The sequence below is a fragment of the Ranitomeya variabilis genome, chromosome 1, assembly GCF_051348905.1.
Source record: "Ranitomeya variabilis isolate aRanVar5 chromosome 1, aRanVar5.hap1, whole genome shotgun sequence".
Lineage (NCBI taxonomy): Eukaryota > Metazoa > Chordata > Amphibia > Anura > Dendrobatidae > Ranitomeya > Ranitomeya variabilis.
In genome coordinates, this window is record NC_135232.1 from 289,987,955 (window position 1) to 289,998,736 (window position 10,782).

Genomic DNA, 10,782 nt, shown 5'->3' on the forward strand with positions numbered 1-10,782 from the left:
TATCTCCGCAACAACGACCGATGGAATACATTATGGATAGCGAAAGATGCCGGGAGGTCCAAACGAAAGGACACAGGGTTAAGTATCTCCAAAATCCTATAAGGACCGATGAACCGAGGCTTAAACTTAGGAGAAGAAACCCTCATAGGGACAAAACGGGAAGACAACCACACCAAGTCCCCAACACGAAGGCGAGGACCAACACGACGACGGCGGTTAGCAAACTGCTGAGTCCTCTCCTGGGACAACTTCAAATTGTCCACCACTTGTCCCCAAATCCGATGCAACTGATCCACCACCGCATCCACTCTCGGACAATCCGAAGATTCCACCTGACCAGATGAAAAACGAGGATGAAACCCTGAATTGCAAAAGAAAGGAGAAACCAAAGTGGCAGAACTAGCCCGATTATTAAGAGCAAATTCTGCCAACGGCAAAAAGGCAACCCAGTCATCCTGATCAGCAGACACAAAACACCTCAAATAAGTCTCCAAGGTTTGATTAGTTCGCTCCGTCTGGCCATTAGTCTGAAGATGGAATGCAGACGAAAAAGACAAATCAATGCCCAACCTGGCACAGAATGCCCACCAAAATCTAGACACGAACTGAGTTCCCCTGTCAGAAACAATGTTTTCCGGAATACCATGCAAGCGAACCACATTTTGAAAAAATAGAGGGACCAACTCAGATGAGGAAGGCAACTTCGGCAATGGTACCAAATGAACCATTTTAGAAAAACGGTCACACACCACCCAGATGACAGACATCTTCTGAGAAACAGGGAGATCAGAAATAAAGTCCATAGAGATGTGCGTCCAAGGCCTCTTCGGAACAGGCAAGGGCAACAATAACCCACTAGCCCTAGAACAACAAGGCTTGGCCCGAGCACACACATCACAAGACTGCACAAAAACACGCACATCCCGAGACAGGGAAGGCCACCAGAAGGATCTAGCCACCAAATCTCTGGTACCAAAAATTCCAGGATGACCTGCCAGCGAAGAAGAATGAACTTCCGAGATGACTCTACTGGTCCAATCATCAGGAACAAACAGTCTACCAGGCGGACAACGATCAGGTCTATCCGCCTGAAATTCTTGCAAAGCACGTCGCAGATCTGGGGAGACAGCAGACAAAACCACCCCATCCTTAAGGACACCAGCAGGTTCAGAATCCCCAGGAGAGTCAGGCTCAAAACTCCTAGAAAGAGCATCTGCCTTAACATTTCTAGAACCCGGTAAGTATGAAACCACAAAATTAAACCGAGAAAAAAACAACGACCATCGTGCCTGTCTAGGATTCAGGCGCCTGGCAGACTCTAGATAAATCAGATTCTTGTGATCCGTCAAAACTACCACCTGATGTCTGGCACCCTCAAGCCAATGACGCCACTCCTCAAATGCCCACTTCATGGCCAAAAGCTCCCGATTACCAACATCATAGTTTTGCTCGGCGGCCGAAAATTTTCGAGAAAAGAACGCACAAGGTCTCATCACTGAGCAGTCGGAACTTTTCTGCGACAAAACCGCCCCCGCTCCGATCTCGGAAGCATCGACCTCAACCTGAAAGGGAAAAGAAACATCAGGCTGGCGCAACACAGGGGCAGACAAAAAGCGGCGCTTAAGCTCCCGAAAGGCCTCCACAGCAGCAGGGGACCAATTGGCAACATCAGCACCCTTTTTGGTTAAATCCGTCAGAGGTTTAGCAACGCCAGAAAAACCAGTTATAAATCGACGATAAAAATTAGCAAAGCCCAAGAATTTCTGAAGACTCTTAAGAGAAGTAGGCTGCGTCCAGTCACAAATAGCCCGAACCTTGACAGGGTCCATCTCAATAGAAGAAGGGGAAAAAATGTACCCCAAAAAGGAAATCTTTTGAACCCCAAAAACACACTTTGAACCCTTTACACACAAAGAATTCTCCCGCAAAACCTGAAAAACCCTCCTGACTAGTGTTGAGCATTCCGATACCGCAAGTATCGGGTATCGGCCGATACTAGCGGTATCGGAATTCCGATACCGGGATTCCGATACTTGGCGCGTATCGGATACCGGAATCGGAAGTTCAATGATTCAAAATTCAGAAATTCAGCCAATGAGAAAGATTCCAAGTGTGGGCACATCCTGTTTAGCATGGAGGGCATGAAACTACTGGCAAGGCTGTGATTGGCTGCTGAAATGATGTCATGATGCAGTTTAAAAGTCGCTGGCGCCATTTTGCGATCACTCTGCTGTGAATTCAGTTAGTGACAGGACGCTGTTTGCTGACTGAGGGACAGTTTAGAGATAGCGATTTGCTTCTTTGTGCTTTCCAAAGGCTAATTTAGCAACCGCTGTGTTCACCTACTATTCACCTTCCTTTTGCCTTGTAGCGCTGTTTTCACAGCGATCTGCAAGGTCTCTCTGTGTGTGTGTGTGAGTGCAGCCCACTCTCTAGTCTGAGTGCAGCCACATAGGCCATCCATAGCTGGTTGTATTCAGTTCAGGGAGGGTGGTTCATTGCCTCATACTGTCCTTTTTTTTTTTTTTGAAGTAGTGCAGGCTGCTGCACATTTTTTCCAAAAATTCCTATTAGTGTCTTTCCACCCGTCTCCAGCTAATTTGTGGAAAAACACTACATAGGATAAAGTAGAGGAGGGTTTTTGGGCCTTGCAGCGCCGTTTACGGCTGTCTGCACGGTCTCCGTGTGACTGCAGCTCGCCCTGTAATCTGTGAGCAGCTATAGCCTGGTTGTCTCCAGCTCAGGGTTTTTCACTGCGTCATACCGCCAAATCAATTTTCTTTTTTTTCAAAGTAGTGTAGTCTGCTGCTAATTTATTTTAAAAAATCCTATTAGTGTCTTTCCACCCGTCTCCAGCTAATTTGTGGAAAAACACTACATAGGATAAAGTAGAGGAGGGTTTTTGGGCCTTGCAGCGCCGTTTACGGCTGTCTGCACGGTCTCCGTGTGACTGCAGCTCGCCCTGTAGTCTGTGAGCAGCCGTAGCCTGGTTGTCTGCAGCTCAGGGTTTTTCACTGCGTCATACCGCCAAATCAATTTTCTTTTTTTTCAAAGTAGTGTAGTCTGCTGCTAATTTATTTTAAAAAATCCTATTAGTGTCTTTCCACCCGTCTCCAGCTAATTTGTGGAAAAACACTACATAGGATAAAGTAGAGGAGGGTTTTTGGGCCTTGCAGCGCCGTTTACGGCTGTCTGCACGGTCTCCGTGTGATTGCAGCTCTATCCGTTGTCAGTTCAGCCCCAAAAAAATAAATAAATAATAAAGTTCACCAAACACACCAGTTACACCACTTTACATTTGTGTAGGCCACATTAGCTCATATTCAAGTCTAGTCCACACTTTAGAAAATTAGTGTGTCTTATACCTGTTAGGAGGAGTTGCTCAGGAATAAGCACACAAAGCCGTTAGTACTTTTCTGCTTATCTTTATCAGTCAACCAAGATGAAGAAGGCAGTGAGTAAGGCACGTGGGCGTGGGCATGGGCGCGGAGCAGGGAGGGGACGTGGGGATTCTGTGCCTGCTGCGGGCACCGGTGAGTCATCAGCACCCACTTTCACAAGGGAACAGTCGTTCATGCGCAGCTTTGTCGCCGAGCGCCGTACACCGCTGCTGCGTGAAGACCAAATTGAAGCCGTTGTGGGATGGATGGCAGCTAATGCATCAACTTCCATTAGTGCCACATCCTCTCAGACACAGAGCACTGGAGAGCAGCCATCTGTCTCTTCACCACCTGCAAAATTGCCCAGGCAGACAGAGATCCCAGGACAGGAGCAGTCTCTACTTCTGTTCTCTGAATCATCTCTTGGCTTGGAAACAGGGGGCCAGCCAAGCAGCATTGGAGAAATGGAAGAAGAGGCAGGGTGCAGTGATGCCCAACAGCTTTTTCTGTCTTCCTCTGAAGAGGCGGGTGGGCCAGTGGCTCCGGTCACCACCTCGCAGGCCGCATCAGCTGATGATGACACTCAGGTGCCACTTACTGGTGCGTGCTCTGCTGCTGAGACTACCCAGGAGGAGCAGTTGGGGGCAGAGGGTAGTGTAGATGATGAGGTCCTTGACCCATCTTGGCGTCAGGGACAGGAAGGTGGTGGGAGCAGCTCTGAGGAAGAGATTCCCCGTACGGCCCAAAGAGGGAGAGGGAGGGGGAAGACTGCGGATCCTGCAGCCTCCGCTTTGGCACCCGTAAGGAGCATGTCTCTTCCAAAAGTCAAAAGGGGGGCTCCCAAGACTTGCAGTGCCTGGTCCTTTTTTGACACAGTTGCAGATGACATTTGCTATGTCAGATGCAAGGTGTGTCATCAAAAAATCAAAAGAGGTCAAAAAGTCGCCAACCTCAATACCTCCAACATGTGGAAACATGTGCGCAACAGGCACCCGGCGGAGTTAGACAAACACACTGAAGAGCTAGGCCAACCAACAGCGGCAGCTACCACCTCTTCAGCTCGTGTTGCCTCTTCCTCTAGCTCACACGCAGCTGGTTCGGCTTCCTCCCAGGATCGCCGTGGAAGAACCTCTGGCCCTGTTGTCCAGAGACCCGCTGTCATTCCACCCGCAGCACCACTTTCCCAGTCAACCACACACTCCCAGCCCAGTCTACAGCCATCGGTAGTACAGGCATGGGAGAAAAGGCGGCCTTTCTCGTCAAACCACCCACGAGCACAGGCTCTGACTGCAGGCATTGCCAAACTTCTGTCACTGGAAATGCTGTCATTCAGGCTGGTGGAGACTGACAGCTTCCGTGACTTGATGTCATTGGCAGTCCCACAGTACAGTGTGCCCAGCCGCTTTTACTTCAGCAGGCAAGCCGTCCCTGCCCTGCACAAGCATGTGGAGGGACACATAAAACACGCGCTACTGAACGCCGTCAGTAGCAAGGTCCACCTCACCACCGATGCGTGGACCAGTCAACATGGACAGGGGCGATACCTTTCCCTCACTGCCCATTGGGTTAATGTAGTTGAGCCGGGTACAGACCGTGCGAGTGGCGCAGGACGTGTCCTGCCCACTCCAAGGATTGCAGGAATCCATTCTGTACGCATTGACTCCTCCTCTTACACCAGTTCCTCAGAATCATCGCTGCAGGAGCCGTCACAGTCCACCTCCACATGGACCCGTGATGAACGTGTACCTGTTACGACCGACATGAGCACAGCCGTGGCCAAACGTCAACAGGCCGTCTTGAAATTAATTTTTTTGGGGAATCGTAGCCACACAGCGCAGGAGCTCTGGAATGCCATCAAGCAGGAGAGCGATGTGTGGTTTGAGCCAGCGAATCTCCAGCCAGGCATGGTAGTGTGTGATAATGGCCGAAATCTGGTGGCAGCCCTGGGCCTCGGCAACCTCACTCACATCCCATGTCTGGCACATGTGCTCAATTTGGTCGTGCAGAGTTTTTTGAGGGACTATCCGGATCTTGATGCACTGCTGCACAAGGTCCGCCTAGAGTGTGCTCACTTGCGGCGTTCCAGCACGGCAAAAGCGCGCATTGCGGCTCTGCAGCGCCGACACCGCCTGCCGGAACATCGCATCATATGTGACCTACCTACCAGGTGGAATTCCACGTTACATATGTTGGAGCGGTTGTGTGAGCAGCAGCAAGCTGTAATGGAGTACCAGCTGTATCAGGCGCAAAAAAGTCGCAGTCAGCGCCGTACAGACTTCACAACCACAGAGTGGGCCACTATGAAGGATGTCTGCCAGGTTTTGCGTCCCTTTGATTATTCCACGCGGATGGCGAGTGCAGATGATGCACTAGTCAGCATGACTGTCCCCCTTATCTGCCTGCTTGAAAAATCACTGCAAGCGCTAAGGGATGATGTTGTGGAAGAGGTGGAGGATGAGGATTCACCACTTCCATCATCTTCTGGACAGTCAGCGCCACGTGGTTCCTCACAAACGCGTAGGCAGGGGACAGTTTGTGAGGAGGATGAGGAGGAGTCAATGGAGGAGGAAGACATCCGTCCAGAGGAGGGAGTTCCCGAATTGTCCAGTACTCAGTGTGTACAGCGAGGGTGGGGTGATGACGAGCGGGCAGAGATCACGCCTCCAGCTGGGGACAGCGTTTCTTGGGCAGTTGGCAGTCTGCAGCACATGGTGGATTACATGCTGCAGTGCCTGAGAAACGACCGCCGCATCGACCACATTCTCAACATGTCTGATTATTGGGTGTTCACCCTCCTCGATCCTCGCTACCGGGACAACGTAGAAAGCCTCATCACACCGTTGAACCGGGAGCGAAAAATGCGGGAGTACCAAGACACACTGGTCAGTTCCATCATCTTCTCCATTCCAACTGAGAGAAGTGCTGCTAGTGCATTCCAAAGCAGCTCAGTGCATCCAGGCAGTGGTGGAGGCTCTGCACAAAGAGGGAGCAGAAGCAGTGCCTCTGCCCAAGGCAAGACCAGTATGGCCCAACTGTGGCACAGTTTTCTGTGCCCCCCACAAAAGTCTACACCATCACAGACGGCTCCAGTCAGCAGGAGGCAACGGTTCCGTCAGATGGTGACAGACTACATGTCTTGCCCTCTTGCTGTACTCCCAGACGGCTCTTCCCCTTTCAAGTTTTGGGTCTCAAAGCTGGATACATGGCCAGAGCTAAGCCAGTATGCATTGGAGGTGCTGTCTTGCCCTGCGGCCAGTGTATTATCGGAACGTGTCTTTAGTGCTGCAGGTGGTGTACTAACTGACCGTCGCATGCGACTATCCTCCGATAACGTTGACCGGCTTACTTTCCTGAAAATGAACAAGGCCTGGATCTCGCAGGAATTTGCCACTCCTCCTCCTGATTAAATAATTAGGTCACTGTATACGTTATCCAGGTCTCCTGTTGTGTTCATCTTTCTACCACCTGAACTTAAATTCCTGGGCTCCAACACCGCCAGTTGAGGCTCAGATGTGCCGTCTGCACAGTCAAAACATACGACCCAGTGTTATTGGGTTTCAGTAACGTCAGCTGATCCCCAGCTGTGTAGCCGGCAATGTGTCATGCGACCGCCACGCTGACACAACAACTGAAATGTAAGGGAATCTGTCCCCCCCCCCCAAGGCGTTTGTTACTGAAAGAGCCACCTTGTGCAGCAGTAATGCTGCACAAGGAAAAAGGTAGCTATTTTGGTTTTGCTCCTTGCACACGCAAAACTTAACACTTATAAAATGTGTCCACTGATACCGTAAAACCGTCCCGGAGGTGGGACTTTCCTTCGTAATATGACGCAGCACAGCCGTCATTCCTACCCCCCCGGCGCCGCGCCCCGGCTCCTCAGCGTTGTTTGATTCCGTCCCGGAGCCTGCGCTGTTATGTTATCCCGTGGCCAGGCACACTTAGCGCTGCCCGTCTTCTGGCATCATTTGGTGTCAGGCTGGCTGCGCCTGTGCGGCCACGCTGGCCGAGAGCCCGCCTCGCAGTGTCTTCTGATTTAATCCCACTGGGGGCCTGGGATCTATGGACATGCGCAGTGCATATCTGAACCTCCACCTCTCACTCATCTCCCTATGGCTTCTTCAGACTGTTCGGTGTCAGCTGGTCCCTAATAGCATGCCACGGCCGTGACACCGCACAGTCTGAGAAAGAAGCCGTAGGGAGGGGAGTGAGAGGCGAGGATATGCACTGCGCATGGCCATGGATCCCAGGCCCCCAGTGGGATTACATCAGAAGACACTGCGAGGCGGGCTCTCGGCCAGCGCGGCCGCACAGGCGCAGCCAGCCTGACACCAAATGATGTCAGAAGATGGGCAGCGCTAAGTGTGCCTGGCCACGGGATAACATAACAGCGCAGGCTCCGGGACGGAATCAAACAACGCTGAGGAGCCAGGGCACGGCGGCGGGGGGGTAGTAATGATGGCTGTGCTGCGTCATATTACGAAGGAAAGTCCCACCTCCGGGACGGTTTCACGGCTTCAGGGGACACATTTTAAAAGTGTTTAGTTCTGTGTTTGCAAGGAGCATGATGAAAAGAGCCACCTTTTCCTTTTGCATCTTTTGTGCTGCACAAGCTGGCTCTTTCAGCTACAAACGCCTTGGGGGGGGGGTTAAAGGTTCCCTTTCGACTTTCTCAGGCTTCGGCCTACATTGTGTTCCTCTGCTTTTCCACCTGCCCCTGGGCTCCAACACCGCTAGTTGCCGTCCAGAAGTGCTGTACGCACAGTCAACAGTCGCTCCTCTGTTATTGGGGTTCAGTAACGTCAGCTGTTCCCCTGCTGTGTGTGTGGCAATCCCTCCTACCTCCTCCAACCTCCTCCTCCTCCACCTGTCCCTGGGCTCCAACACCGCCAGTTGCCGTCCAGAAGTGCTGTACGCACAGTCAACAGTCCCTCCTCTGTTATTGGGGTTCAGTAACGTCAGCTGTTCCCCTGCTGTGTGTGTGGCAATCCCTCCTACCTCCTCCAACCTCCTCCTCCTCCACCTGTCCCTGGGCTCCAACACCGCCAGTTGCCGTCCAGAAGTGCTGTACGCACAGTCAACAGTCCCTCCTCTGTTATTGGGGTTCAGTAACGTCAGCTGTTCCCCTGCTGTGTGTGTGGCAATCCCTCCTACCTCCTCCAACCTCCTCCTCCTCCACCTGTCCCTGGGCTCCAACACCGCCAGTTGCCGTCCAGAAGTGCTGTACGCACAGTCAACAGTCCCTCCTCTGTTATTGGGGTTCAGTAACGTCAGCTGTTCCCCTGCTGTGTGTGTGGCAATCCCTCCTACCTCCTCCAACCTCCTCCTCCTCCACCTGTCCCTGGGCTCCAACACCGCCAGTTGCCGTCCAGAAGTGCTGTACGCACAGTCAACAGTCCCTCCTCTGTTATTGGGGTTCAGTAACGTCAGCTGTTCCCCTGCTGTGTGTGTGGCAATCCCTCCTACCTCCTCCAACCTCCTCCTCCTCCACCTGTCCCTGGGCTCCAACACCGCCAGTTGCCGTCCAGAAGTGCTGTACGCACAGTCAACAGTCCCTCCTCTGTTATTGGGGTTCAGTAACGTCAGCTGTTCCCCTGCTGTGTGTGTGGCAATCCCTCCTACCTCCTCCAACCTCCTCCAACCTCCTCCTCCTCCACCTGTCCCTGGGCTCCAACACCGCCAGTTGCCGTCCAGAAGTGCTGTACGCACAGTCAACAGTCCCTCCTCTGTTATTGGGGTTCAGTAACGTCAGCTGTTCCCCTGCTGTGTGTGTGGCAATCCCTCCTACCTCCTCCTACCTCCTCCAACCTCCTCCTCCTCCACCTGTCCCTGGGCTCCAACACCGCCAGTTGCCGTCCAGAAGTGCTGTACGCACAGTCAACAGTCCCTCCTCTGTTATTGGGGTTCAGTAACGTCAGCTGTTCCCCTGCTGTGTGTGTGGCAATCACTCCTACCTCCTCCAACCTCCTCCTCCTCCACCTGTCCCTGGGCTCCAACACCGCCAGTTGCCGTCCAGAAGTGCTGTACGCACAGTCAACAGTCCCTCCTCTGTTATTGGGGTTCAGTAACGTCAGCTGTTCCCCTGCTGTGTGTGTGGCAATCACTCCTACCTCCTCCAACCTCCTCCTCCTCCACCTGTCCCTGGGCTCCAACACCGCCAGTTGCCGTCCAGAAGTGCTGTACGCACAGTCAACAGTCCCTCCTCTGTTATTGGGGTTCAGTAACGTCAGCTGTTCCCCTGCTGTGTGTGTGGCAATCCCTCCTACCTCCTCCAACCTCCTCCTCCTCCACCTGTCCCTGGGCTCCAACACCGCCAGTTGCCGTCCAGAAGTGCTGTACGCACAGTCAACAGTCCCTCCTCTGTTATTGGGGTTCAGTAACGTCAGCTGTTCCCCTGCTGTGTGTGTGGCAATCCCTCCTACCTCCTCCAACCTCCTCCTCCTCCACCTGTCCCTGGGCTCCAACACCGCCAGTTGCCGTCCAGAAGTGCTGTACGCACAGTCAACAGTCCCTCCTCTGTTATTGGGGTTCAGTAACGTCAGCTGTTCCCCTGCTGTGTGTGTGGCAATCCCTCCTACCTCCTCCAACCTCCTCCTCCTCCACCTGTCCCTGGGCTCCAACACCGCCAGTTGCCGTCCAGAAGTGCTGTACGCACAGTCAACAGTCCCTCCTCTGTTATTGGGGTTCAGTAATGTCAGCTGTTCCCCTGCTGTGTGTGTGGCAATCCCTCCTACCTCCTCCAACCTCCTCCTCCTCCACCTGTCCTTGGGCTCCAACACCGCCAGTTGCCGTCCAGAAGTGCTGTACGCACAGTCAACAGTCCCTCCTCTGTTATTGGGGTTCAGTAACGTCAGCTGTTCCCCTGCTGTGTGTGTGGCAATCCCTCCTACCTCCTCCAACCTCCTCCAACCTCCTCCTCCTCCACCTGTCCCTGGGCTCCAACACCGCCAGTTGCCGTCCAGAAGTGCTGTACGCACAGTCAACAGTCCCTCCTCTGTTATTGGGGTTCAGTAACGTCAGCTGTTCCCCTGCTGTGTGTGTGGCAATCCCTCCTACCTCCTCCAACCTCCTCCTCCTCCACCTGTCCCTTGGCTCCAACACCGCCAGTTGCCGTCCAGAAGTGCTGTACGCACAGTCAACAGTCCCTCCTCTGTTATTGGGGTTCAGTAACGTCAGCTGTTCCCCTGCTGTGTGTGTGGCAATCACTCCTACCTCCTCCAACCTCCTCCTCCTCCACCTGTCCCTGGGCTCCAACACCGCCAGTTGCCGTCCAGAAGTGCTGTACGCACAGTCAACAGTCCCTCCTCTGTTATTGGGGTTCAGTAACGTCAGCTGTTCCCCTGCTGTGTGTGTGGCAATCACTCCTACCTCCTCCAACCTCCTCCTCCTCCACCTGTCCCTGGGC